This window comes from Panthera uncia (genome assembly GCF_023721935.1).
Source record: "Panthera uncia isolate 11264 chromosome A1 unlocalized genomic scaffold, Puncia_PCG_1.0 HiC_scaffold_16, whole genome shotgun sequence".
Classification (NCBI taxonomy): Eukaryota; Metazoa; Chordata; class Mammalia; order Carnivora; family Felidae; genus Panthera; species Panthera uncia.
In genome coordinates, this window is record NW_026057576.1 from 42,805,465 (window position 1) to 42,818,570 (window position 13,106).

Below are 13,106 nucleotides of genomic sequence, written 5' to 3' on the forward strand. Positions count from 1 at the left end.
CTTATACCAGAATCAACTAAGATTCTCATAGGTGCATAGGATTTCTAAATGTAACAATGGCTCCTGATCTTTAACAAGGTCTCATAGTGGTCAATCAAGACCCTGTCACCCAGGCCATTCTTAGTGAATCTGTCATGGAACCTCAGGCTCCTAATGAAGTAGATGATGATGAAGGAGAAACTGTAACAGAAGAAAGTGAGAATGAACTGGATAACTCTAAACTCTCAGTCAAATAGGAATGCAGACAGGTTTCTCCCCCAACTAAGAGAATATAATTCTGACTTAATTAAACTGTGGACTGATATTCAGCAAAAAATGGACATTTATTTAACTGTCAAAATTATGCTATTTTATACTCTATATGTAGTCATCAAAACTTCATTTTGATATTTGTTTGGGAAATATTTATTTATTTATCAAAATATTTATCATTTTGATATTTATTTGGGAAAAGCCAATGGACATCTGGTTATAGTGCACACTATAGGAAGTTATAGTGCATATGTGGATTAAAAATACAATTGGTAACAAAATGATTGACCTTGCAGACTGATCTGATGCCAACCACCATGATTTCTCTGTTTCAATATACTGGATGAAGAGTTTTCAAATCACTTAATTTTCAGCTTAGAAAATAAAACTGCTTGAAACTAGGTGAGATGTTATGCACTGTACTGACATGAGGTTAATCTGAAGAGGACAACGTTGAGATGAAAGCATTAATTGAACCTATGACTACACAGCTGCATCCACCCCCAATTCAAACTATGTATTTGAACTTCTTCAAATCTACCTGGTTGGAAAGCATCTTCAAAATTGTTTTTTATTCTAAATTTCAGATTATCAAAAACTTCGGCACTTACAACAATACCCAAGTATTATCCTATAGTTTTTGTGAGTCAGGAATCTGGGCAAATTAGCTGGATCCTCCTCCTGGGTCTCACAAGGCTGAAATTGATTATTAGGTGGGATGAAGATTGTCATCTGGGGCTTGAATTTTCTTCCAAGCTCATCCAGGTTATTGGAAGAATTTGGTTCCTTGTGTTTGTCTGATTGCAGTCCCCCTGCCCCATTTCCTTCTGGCTGTGAAATCTGGGCTGTTCTCAGCTCCCAGGTGGTACTCTCAGATCCTTGATATGCACCATCCTTCATTGCTTTCTTATGTTAAAATCTCCCTAAATTCAGAAGGATGAAGACCTTTGGAAGGCCATGCTAGATTAGTACAGGCCAACTTACATAACCTTCCTTTTGATTAAGTCATCTGATTAGTAACCTAATCAGGGCAATCTTTGTCTCATCATATTCACAAATTATTCCTTACCTCAAGAGGAGAGTAGTCCATAGAGCACCATGTAGGAATCAGACATCTTAAGGCTATCTCAGAATTCTGCCTATCATAATATAGATGTGATATCGTAAGTCATGAAATACTAGTTACATAGGAAGTCTGCACTCTGCTTTTTACTTCACTGTGGGTTCTACTTTTCCGGAATTCATACTGGAAGATAGATTTATCTTGGCAGTCAGATCTACTTCTCTTTTGATAAATCTGCCATAGTAATATTTTGAAAATTTATATTAAATTACCAAACTCTCCCATTAAAAACACCTTCATTCATGACTCTTTATTTATTAAGATAAAGAAGGCCATGGGGCGCCTGGGTGGCGCAGTCGGTTGAGCGTCCGACTTCAGCCAGGTCACGATCTCGCGGTCCGTGAGTTCGAGCCCCGCGTCAGGCTCTGGGCTGATGGCTCGGAGCCTGGAGCCTGTTTCCGATTCTGTGTCTCCCTCTCTGCCCCTCCCCCGTTCATGCTCTGTCTCTCTCTGTCCCAAAAATAAATAAAAAATGTTGAAAAAAAAATTTTTTTTTAATAAAAAAAAAAAGAAGGCCAGTTATCCCCAAACAAATGCAAAGTCCATATTATAGCATCACTTTCTTATGCCAGGATCTCACCTGCTCTTATCCCTATGCTTGCCCTGGACTGTGAACAGGCTGTGCTTCACCATGGAACACTGCACATGCCATTCTTTCTCCTTGGAGTGTCCCCCTTTCCTTGTTCTTCTAAGTAAATTATATTCATTCTCATTAAGCAGCATCAGTGCCTTGGAGAAAGTTCTCTGATCTCTGTACCTATAAAATTCTATTAGTAGCTCTTTTCATAGATACTTTCTGTCTACCTGTATGATTATAGATTGTTTTCAACACTAGATTGTGACTCTGTTCATTATATCATTAGAGCTTAATAATACTTTAAATGAATGATAGAATAAATCAAGGAAATAATATTGAAAATTAAGAAATCTTAGAGTCTCAAACAATTTTCTGGAAACTTTTTAAATTTGTATTTTTTCCCTGTTGTCAACATTTACAAGAAGTCGTAGGTTGGTTAGTTATTGGAAATCTATTGGAAGAAGTCAAAAATTAAAATAATTGCTTTATTCTTTGTTCCAAAAATACTAAGTCATAAGATCTTTGCAGGTTTTATCAAAAAGAAGGACATGAAAACTTGAAAGCAGGAGCAGAGAGGGGAGTGGAAGCTCAAGAATATATTACTGAGAACAAACTCTGTAAAACCAAATTCATTTATGACAAGTGGGTAGCAAAAGCAAACCAGCCTTCTTCATTTTGTTTCTCAGTCTTTGTTCTTGGATTAAGAGGTGTGAATCACCCAGTTCGTGAGGTAGCATTTAATGGAGAACAAGAATTACTAGCAGTCCCTGAAGATCTTGTATTTATTCAATTAGGAGAGACAGCACTGCATTTTGAGCTGTCGGGGGCTGTACTTGTATAATAAATACTTCAATTGTCCTCTTTTCTCCTTCAGTCCGTGCTCTGGCCCGTGACAGAATGGGCGATACTGGTGGAGAGAAAAGGTCCAAACCAACAAGTATCAGCTGCTCTGCAAGACTTTTCTATGAGTATCTATACTCTGCCGATTCATTCCTGCAATCTGTTCCTTCATGCTTCCTGGTGGTAGAGATTGTGCTGCTGGAAAATTAGCAGTCGTGTCACTTGTATGACTTGTCTCTTATTGAATTCCTGAAGTCCATCCCTTTGCTCTCCTTCTGGCCCAATATTATTGCTCAGATGTGTCTTGATAGCTAAATTCTGCAGTGTCGACTCAACAATTTGTGCCATGAAATCCTTTCTTATTCCTGCCTCATTTGTTCTAAGCTATGGCCCATCTCCCAGTACTAGGGGCTCTTCTGAGAAATTGGGGGTTCTGTCCTGCTAAATGTTTGAATGAGAACTGCGGAGGGTCTGGAAGAGGCTAAAAAAAGGAACCTGAGTTTTGTTCTCCATATCTTCCCCCATATGAGAAACCCTCCACCTCTGAGTGAAGAGGCAACTTCTTTGAATTCTGATTGTGCAGTAGGTAAGGTCTTTTCTCAATTTTGTTTCTTCTCAATTATTTTCATAGTTGGAAGAATTTGTGGAGCGGGACAAGTTTGAACAGTCCTCCTCAACACATGCTGCAAGGGAGAGAATTCTGAGTTGATCTTCTGCCTTGGTGGTGTTATTTGAGCTCAAATACATGTGCTGGAAAATTGTTGGCCAGATCCACACGAATTTGGGGGAGGGGGTTGGCACCTGGGATAGTTTAACAGCCAAGTCTTCCTGTGGGAATTCAACCACTTCTTCCCCTCTGACCATTGATGGCACAGAGACATTAACATTTAGAACAGGGCCCTCTGAATTATCTGTAATTCCTACCCATGGATCCCCTTTCTAATGCCTGATTTTCTGTGTTGCTATTTATCAAAGACAATTCTTTATGGCATGTGTGAGTGATATAAGTTGCTTAATCTATTGTGACCATGTACTGCTGAAGTCTTAACCTGGGTAGTATTTTCTTCTCCAAGAAGAATTTCAGGTGTAAGAGCATTAGTGAGCTCATGATGATCACCTAACACTTGTTGTATCAGCTGCCTGTGTCTACTTTATGCAGCTGCAGCTCACTGTCTTTAAGGTACCAAATCAGGCAACAGAGGGAGCTCACCAGCTACAGAGTGAAACCTGTAAGACTGACTACTCTGTAGTCCCTTGACTTCACATCCTGTCCACCATTCATATTCTTCCATTTAGTGTTCCACTTCATGTATCATGTGTTTGAGGACATCTAGCCTGAATTTATTGCTATTTGGTAAGTCTGTGGAGGCTACGCTACCTGCTGACATGTTTTTCTTCTGCTTGGAAGGCGCAAACAAATCCATTTTTCCTTTTATTTTATTTAACAACTGTTTTTTGCTTCCTTGGGGTTAGCACCTGTCCCACAATATAGCTTGAGTCTAGAATCTCAGTAGATTCTTCAGACTGAAGCCTGGTGTGGATTTTCTTGGCAGCACTGGTAGGATTTAAAGCAGCTTTTTGTTCCCCTGATGGAGGGACAGATGATGGAGTTCCTGGAGGGGTTACCTGTGACTGTGTTTCTATTTTTTGCTGAATATCAGTCCACAGTTTAATTAAATCAGAATTATATTCTCTTAGTTGGGGGAGAAACCTGTCTGCATTCCTATTTGACTGAGAGTTTAGAGTTACCCAGTTCATTCTCACTTTCTTCTGTTACAGTTTCTCCTTCTTCATCATCATCTACTTCATTAGGAGCCTGAGGTTCCATGACAGATTCACTAAGAATGGCCTGGGTGACAGGGTCTTGATTGACCACTATGAGACCTTGTTAAAGATCAGGAGCCACTGTTACATTTAGAAATCCTATGCACCTATGAGAATCTTAGTTGATTCTGGTATAAGTATAATGACAGAAGATAGTTTTTCCTAGATTTCTGTTTTTATTTCTTCTTCTTCTTCTTCTTCTTCTTCTTCTTCTTCTTTGTCTTTTTTTTCCCTATACATTTGAGGTCTTTATAGGAAAAGAATTACAAGCTGTTGACATAACATTTCTCTCTTTGGACACATTTCAGGATAATAAAAATTCCTCCCATCTTCATGAAGATTTGCTTACATTCTAGAGTATTAAGAAACTTAGATATACCATCCCTTGAGAGACATCTGATTAGATTTCAGTGTAATAAACCAAGAAGGCCTTCACCTCCTCAGATCACAAGAGCCTTTGACATTCTAGACCAAAATAAAGTTTTTTTTCTTTTTCCCACAGGGGCTAATGGATGGAAATACCAGCTATCCAACTTAAGCACTAAATGTTATAATTTTGGAGTGCCTCTCCTGTGATATGAACTCACTGCATTCCCAAATAATACCTTGTTCTCACTCTGAGCAATTGACTGATTGTTTGTGTCCTCCCAAAAGTGTATGTTGAAATACTAACACCAATGTGATTGTATTAGGAGGCAGGGCTTTTGGGGCGATGAGGTCATGAATGGAGCCCTCATTAATGGGATTAGTACCTTATAAAACAGGCCTCAGAGAGCTTCTTCCCCTCTTCCACCATGTGAAGACACAGCAAGAAGAGAGCTGTCTATGAACCAGGAAGTGGACTCTCACCAAACACCACATCTGTTGGTGCCTTGATTTTGGACTTCTCAGCCTCCAGAACTGTGAGGAATAAATTTCTGTTATCTATAAGCCACCCAGTCTATGGTGTTCTTCTATAGCAGTCTCAATGGACTACTGCACTGTGTGTTCCAGTGAGGATTGGGGCTCAAAGAACTGGCACTAAGATCCTACCCAGGCTGGTGTTTTTGATGTGAGTAATGCATGGCCTGTTTTTCTGCAGTCTGATACTTCTATCAGGATACACATGAAATTACATAGACTAACTTGTTAACTTGCAAGTAGGGTAAAGTCTCAGACCCTTCACACTTTCTGACTTAACATATATTCCATAAAATATTCTCTACAAACAAACAAAAGAATCTGTTCTACAAAACAGAATTAATAATATCAGTCTGAATAATATCCTTAATATTTAGATTTGTTTCCTTCAAGATCTCGGTGTCTGTGGTTTTCGGTTTATGATACTATCCAAAAAACAAACAAGCATCTATGGCTGTGGTAAAAATCAACAAACTGTGATTAAGCTGAAAGAGCATAAACTACCACATGTATATAATAATCATGCATGTATGCAATGACGTCTTCCACAGATTTGGGGGTTGCATAGGTGGCTGTGGTCAGTGGAGCATTCCTAACCACTTCTGGTTAGGCGCTGTCCCATTGGAATTGATTTTTGCTCAAATAAGTCATAAAATACTTAATGTACCTTAGTTTATCTTTTAACCATACAAACCTGTTAATTGCATTCCTTGGTTTATTAAAAAAAAAAGACATTGCTGCTGTGGGTTTGTCTTCAATCAGTATCAGTTCTTAGTTTCTCTCATTTTGAAAACACAAGTTCCTCAGTAGGCAGGGGAACAGGTTTGCCTTTCTAAACAACAAATATTTCATTAAGAAATACCAAGATATTTTTGAACAAGTAGAGAAAGCCCTATAGACCTCTACTTTACTTTCAAAATTGCTACTATCATCTACAAAGGGGCAGATGTTGTCTGAGCATAAGAATATCAAAACAACGATGCCTATTTAAAATGTATTATTCTGTGTTGATAAAGCCAAGAGGATATTATCACTTGTGACATCTGAGCAGAAACAGTATAGCTATCATCATTTAAGATGATGGACTAGATAACTTCTAAGGTTTCTTTCTACTTTAAGAATATATTTAGTAATTGTGTGAGATAATAATACTTTCTGTTGCATCCATTTTGAAATTGTGCACGACACTGATTTTAAAGCATGGTTCCCTTTCAGTCTCCCTATCACAATGAATGGTATCAATATCCATTAAGTTTTACCAACTTAGAAACCCGGCATCATTCTTTTTACCTCTCCTCTATAAATAGAATCCATACTAAGCCCTTTGATGGATGCTCCAATTTATTCACATTTATTCATCTTCACCACACTAACCTCATGCAAGATATAATCATCTCTTACTTAAACTACTGAATTACTTCTATCTGAACTATAAACCGGACTCAGTCTTTAAGATCACAATTTGAGAAAATGCATTTTTAAAGCACCTATGCCAATCTTAGAAAAATAAACATGCTATAAATTCCCACTTCTTTCAGTACCTGCATATGTATGCCAACTAATGCCCAATTCTCATAATGTAATCTAAATAGTGTCCTCTAATATATCCTAATCCAAGCCATCATTTCTTCCTTTTTTTTTTTTTTTTTTTTTTGCTCTTCTTGATCTGGACACTGCAAAAGGAAAAGAAGTTTTGGGAGGGAAGCAGAAATTTTTCTGTGACTTCTCACCAAAAGTTCGTAAGGGTTAAATCTCTCTTTACCAAGAAATCTAATCTTCATATATTTTAAAATTAATGTGAATATTCTGTTCTTCAGTGGCCCTTTTGGATTAGCAAGTTACATTGTCAATGACTTTAAGCAACTACGATTTCATAAATTTTATTGGGAAAAAAGTCCTCCATGTGTGTTTAAGCACTATCCTTTTGTATTAGTTCTTCAAAGGGCATATGTTATGAAAGTTCATTCTGAAATATCAAAAGTGACCATAAAATTTGCCATGGTCATACTTAATTCATCCCAGAAGTGATATGCTTTTGCCAAGTTAAAGTGATAATAGCATATCCTCCTTTTTTCTTCTCAGTGAATGACACTCTAGAGGATATGATTGTCCAGTGATGTCAAAGTCACTGAGGCAGTGAAATGAACTTTATCACTCATATCTAATAGAGTCATTGAACTGTATTAAAATTAAACCTACATTTTACTTCCTGGAATAGACAGAGGATGAACAGAAACTGAGCTTCAATAATTCCAATTTTGGAAAAAAAAATAGTCTCTACTATTTCAAAAAGTTTTGGAGGGCAAATAAACTTCAGATATATTCTTTTTTAAAGAGATAAATCAAATGGGTTATTGCTGGGTACTCTTTTATTTATTTTTTTTTTAATTTTTTTTTTTAACATTTATTTATTTTTGAGACAGAGAAAGACAGAGCATGAACGGGGGAGGGTCAGAGAGAGGGAGACACAGAATCTGAAACAGGCTCCAGGTTCCGAGCTGTCAGCACAGAGCCCGATGCGGGGCTCGGGCTCACGGACCGCGAGATAGTGACCTGAGCCGAAGTCGGCCGCTCAACCAACTGAGCCACCCAGGCGCCCCTGCTGGGAACTCTTTTAAACACTAAATTGTAGCTATCTAGTAAGTTAGGAGGTATAGCTTGCAGTGTCTTTCCCCTAACTGGTTTATTTTGTTTTGTTTTGTTCTGTTTTTAGTCAAACTTCTCCAGGATAAAGATTTTACTTCAAACACTCTTATGTAATTAAGTGTGGCCCTGTGACAAAATTTTGGCTAATAATTAAAGATAGAAATGTCAGATGTCAGCTGCTTGGAATTTCTTCAGTAGTTCACATGAGTGCTTTCTTGTTTTGTTTGTTTTAATTTTTTAATGCTTATTTATTTTTGAAGGAGAGAGAAAGAAAGAGACAGAGTGTGAGTGGGGGGAGGGGCAGAGAGAGAGGGTGACACAGAATCCAAAGCAGGCTCCAGGCTCTGAGCTGTCAGCACAGAGCCCAACGCAGGGCTCGAACGCACCGCAGGGCTCGAACCCACGAACCATGAGATCATGACCTGAGCCGAAGTTGGACACTCAACCGAGTAAGCTAACCAGTCCCCCAGTGCTTCCTTGTTTTATGTGTCTTTTCCTGGCTGCTACTGCTTTTATACAGATGTGGTGACTAAGTGCTAAAGCCTCCATATGTCCCAAATGGAAAACCAATAGAGCCTAAGTATATTGACAATGGAATGGAAGGATGCTGCGTATCTGGGGACTCCATGACACAGAGTTGCCATACCAGCCCTGGCATGCACACCTTCAGCCTTTATATGAAATAGTGATATACTTATATCATCTCTGGTTTATGACCCTTTAATTGTGGTGTTTCCACTAAACTCTAAACCCAGTGGATAGAGTGACATTTCCTGGGAATAAAGATGTTCAGTCCAGTATATTATGCTATAAATTGCTTGTTACAAGTCTTTAACAAGGTAAGTACATAAATAGAAAATAAACATTCAGATACTTCTACAATGATTAACATTAATATGATGTTTTTATTGTATTTTACAAAAATATTCATCTGCATTAGATAAGAAAAATAATAGAGATCCTTATCACAGGTAATTTGAAACTATTAGGCAACATGTATTATGTGTATGTGTGTGTGCATGTGTGTGTGTAATTATTATTTCCACTTGCTAGTAAATATCTAATGGAGGACAGGCTTTATCTGAAGAGCTTAAAATTGTTTAACAGATATGAAGTGATTCTATGTCTGCTCTCAGTTTCTATTGGCCCTGAAAGATGATCAGGAACCCACTTTAGCTACTCTTGGAATTATATTTCTTGCACCAAACATATTCCAAAACCCAGGTATGAAAAATGTGCCAAGCATGTGTGTGAGTATTGAGACTCTTTAAAAAAAAATTTTTTTTTAATATTTACTTATTTTTGAGAGAGAGAGAGGAGAGAGAGAGAGAGAGAGAACAGGCATGAGTGGGGGAGGGGCAGAGAGCAAGGGAAACACAGAATCTGAAGTAGACTCCAGGCTCTGAGCTGTCAGCACAGGGCCCCATGCGGGGCTGGAACCCCTGAACCGTGAGATCATGACCTGAGCCGAAGTTGGGCACTCAGCTGACTGAGCCACCCAGGTACCCCAAGAGACTCTAACAGAGGTACTATGAGTATCTTTGTGCTAAAATCTTGGTCCTAAGAACATCGAAGTTCAGGATGTGAGGGCATAATGATAGGCCCAACTGTAGAGAAATATCTACCACTAAACAAGTTAACTTTGGCCCCCCCCCCAAAAAAAAAGTCAATATAAATGACAGTTCTTGAATAACCCAAATGGATAGAGTTCAAGGTAAAACATTTTTCTAGAAGTGGAATGCAATTGCTGAAGGGCAGAGAAAGGAGGGTGGAGGAAGGGAAGGACAAGAATGAGGGAGGGAGAGAAAGTAGAGGGGATGGAATTTGTTATATTTTACATAGTTCCTACAAGTGTGTGGTGGGAGTGTGATGTCACACAGGAAGAAGTTTAAATGGGGCAATGGTTAATTTATTATTGTATCATACCATAGCAAAAAGGGGAATAAAATTTAAATGTAACAATCACCATTCTTCTACAAAAAAAAAAAAAATTATTCCCCCCCCCCACCGCCCAAATAGCCTTTACAAAAAGGAAAAGAAAAGCAAGTGATGCCTGCATCACAAGCAAGATAATGTTCTTATTCCTTGTCTTCATGATTTTCCAGGCAACGTGCAATTCATTTCAAATTTGTGGTTTTATTTATTGCTCAATTTTGTTTATCTTATTTGCTATTGAAGATTGCTTTAGAAAGTCTATCAAATATACAACTTAATGGGTACTCCAGCTTCTGGTTTTATTGCTGACTATGAACAATACAGAAAAAAAAGAGAGAGAGAGAGAAACAGTTTTATTATTACCTACGGCCACTTAAAGATAAACCGTAGCTCAGTTATTAGGGGGAATTGGATGTCTTTTCCAATCAGATTTGGAGAGAATGTAATTCTTGAGGGTAAATAACATCTAAGTAAGAAAGAGGTATAAATATAATTAAATTACAATTCTCAAAACAAGTAAAACTGTGATGTTTCTCATGATATATTATACCTGACATATTTTAAAAGGAGTAAAGAGAAATAAAGTTTGTTTAAAACTTAAATAAACAATATACTTGTAACTATTGAATGTGTCTAATACAGCTAATGACTAATCTTTAGTATGTACTCACTTTATTTCAGGTATTGTATTAAATCACATTAAAGAGTAACAACCCCATTTCGTAGATAGGGGCTTACTCTTATTTTATATGGCTTTCACGTAAATAAGTTTATGTTAAACATGGTGGGGGGAAGGGAGGAAAACAGAACAAAACTATATAGTAAGTAATAAAATAATAATAAACAACAATAACAAGAAAAATATTTTAAAAAGACAGAAATGAAAATGTAGAGGAGGAAAAGGTTTCCCTTGATCCTCTTAGGGTCCCTGGCTGTACCTGAAAATTAAATTTGTAAAGACAGATTTACAGGAGAAAAACATATACATTTATTTAATTTATAAGTTTCATATGACGGGACATCTGGGTGGCTCAGTCCCTAGAGCGTCCGACTTCAGCTCAGGTCATGATCTCACACTCCATGAGTTCGAGCCCCGTGTCGGGCTCTGTGCTGGCAGCTCAGAGCCTGGAGCCTGCTTCAGATTCTGTGTCTCCCTTTCTCTCTGCCCCTCCCCTGCTCATGCTCTGTCTCTCTCTGTCTCAAAAATAAATGAAAACATTAAAAAATTTTATAAGTTTTATATGACATGGGAACCTTCGTAAAGAAATGAAAACCCAAAGAAACACTTAGACCTGTGCACTTTTATGTAGGTTTGATGAAGAGTAGACAGCTGTGAAAGAATAGGATAGGGTGAGGAGTATGAGATAATTGTAGCAAGTTTGGTCTGTTTATTTAGACTCTTCATGATGGTCTTTGTCTTCAAAGGTAAGGATTCTCCTTTCCTTCTGGTATAGGGAAGGCGCCTCTCATTTGAGAGATTTATGACCCGTTTCTGAAGAAAGAACAAGGGGCTGGGAGAGAAGGCCAGAGTGACTCAAACTCTCAAATTCCTTCAGCTGAAAATATTCAACATGCAAGTGTGCAATATGTTGGGGTAATGTGTCCTGGACCCCTTCAAAAATTATATTTATGCTAGTGTTAGGTATATATCGAATACTGGAAAATGTAACATTAGATTTTTTTTTTAACTGAAATACAGCTGTAATATTGGCACTTCAATTACTCTCAGGCAATTACTATCTATACCTTTTTATGAAAGAATTTTAGGACTCTGAAAGGATGATCAGCTTTTCCTAATAAGCAGTATACAACTAATCATATTTTAGCAAACTGAAAATATTAATGGCAATCTGCACCACTGTAAATACCAACAGCAATTGTAACACACATCTCAAGCTTGCTCTCCCTTTTGAACAGTACCTTTAAGAAACATCAGGATGACTGGGTGCCTGGGTGGTGTAGTTGGTTAAGTGTCTACTTCTTGATTTTGGCTCAGGTCATGATCTCAAGTTTCCTGAGATTGAGCCCTCGTTGGGCTCTGGGTAGACAGCACGGGGCCTGCTTGGTGATCTCTCTCCCTGGCTGTCTGCCTCACCCACTCTCTCTCTATCTCTCTCTCTCTCTCAAAAATAAAAACATATGTTGTCAAGATGACAACATCAGAAATAAAAAAAGAACTTAGAAAACCTATGGTATTCAAAAAGAGAAAATTTGGAAAATGCAACTGTATCTAGTCTGTAAATATTACAGCTGTTTCCAAAAGACTGCTGTTAGAATTTTCAAAATATAAGAGCTCATTTAATGCCTAATAATTTAGGGCAATCATCTTGACTTTTTCATTTCTTTTTTCTCTATCATATTAAATAAGAGATTTGAACAGAAGAAATCTTATTGTGAGTTCAGTACTGGAAGGAAGACTATATGAATGAATTTAATTTGCTGGTTAATATTAACAAGTAAATGTTAGAAATGGGCTTTCATTGGTCAAATTTGATATGTTTAAATTTTGTGAATTAACTAAAACATTTTAAAGACAACGCCCACCCTTGCAAAAAAAAAAAAATCTGCTGGACCTGTGGACTATACCTTAAAGATAGTATGTGAGGTTTTATTCTTATGATCCTGTGTTCATCCATTGGTATAGTAATAGTTTTAGTTTTCTGATACTATCAGAAGCTTAACTTACCTATTCCGGTTAACCTTTCATTCAGCTTTTCATCCACTCTACTCAGGAGGTTTAGGATTGTCTCTGAATTGTTCAACACTGACTGAATCATATTAATATTGAATAAATAGGGGACTAATGTTGTTGCATTTACCTGAGCCCTTTCTTCCTGAAAATCTTGTTGAGAGACCCTCCCCTCCTCTCTTGTGTTCTGAGAAATGGCTAACTGCAAGGGAGTGACTTTCCTGGCATATTTCAAGAATTAAAAACCTCCAGCCTTCAAATAAGACTCACTGTCCTCCTCCATAATCTCCTTATTTCCCTGTGAACCCTCCTTTTCCTCA

General features: G+C 37.6%; 1 pseudogene; it reads right to left on the reverse strand.

Annotated features, from left to right (window-relative positions):
* Positions 1–2,585: 2,585 nt before the first annotated feature.
* LOC125934025 (spindle and centriole-associated protein 1-like) lies at positions 2,586–5,412 on the reverse strand (annotated as a pseudogene).
* Positions 5,413–13,106: the final 7,694 nt, after the last annotated feature.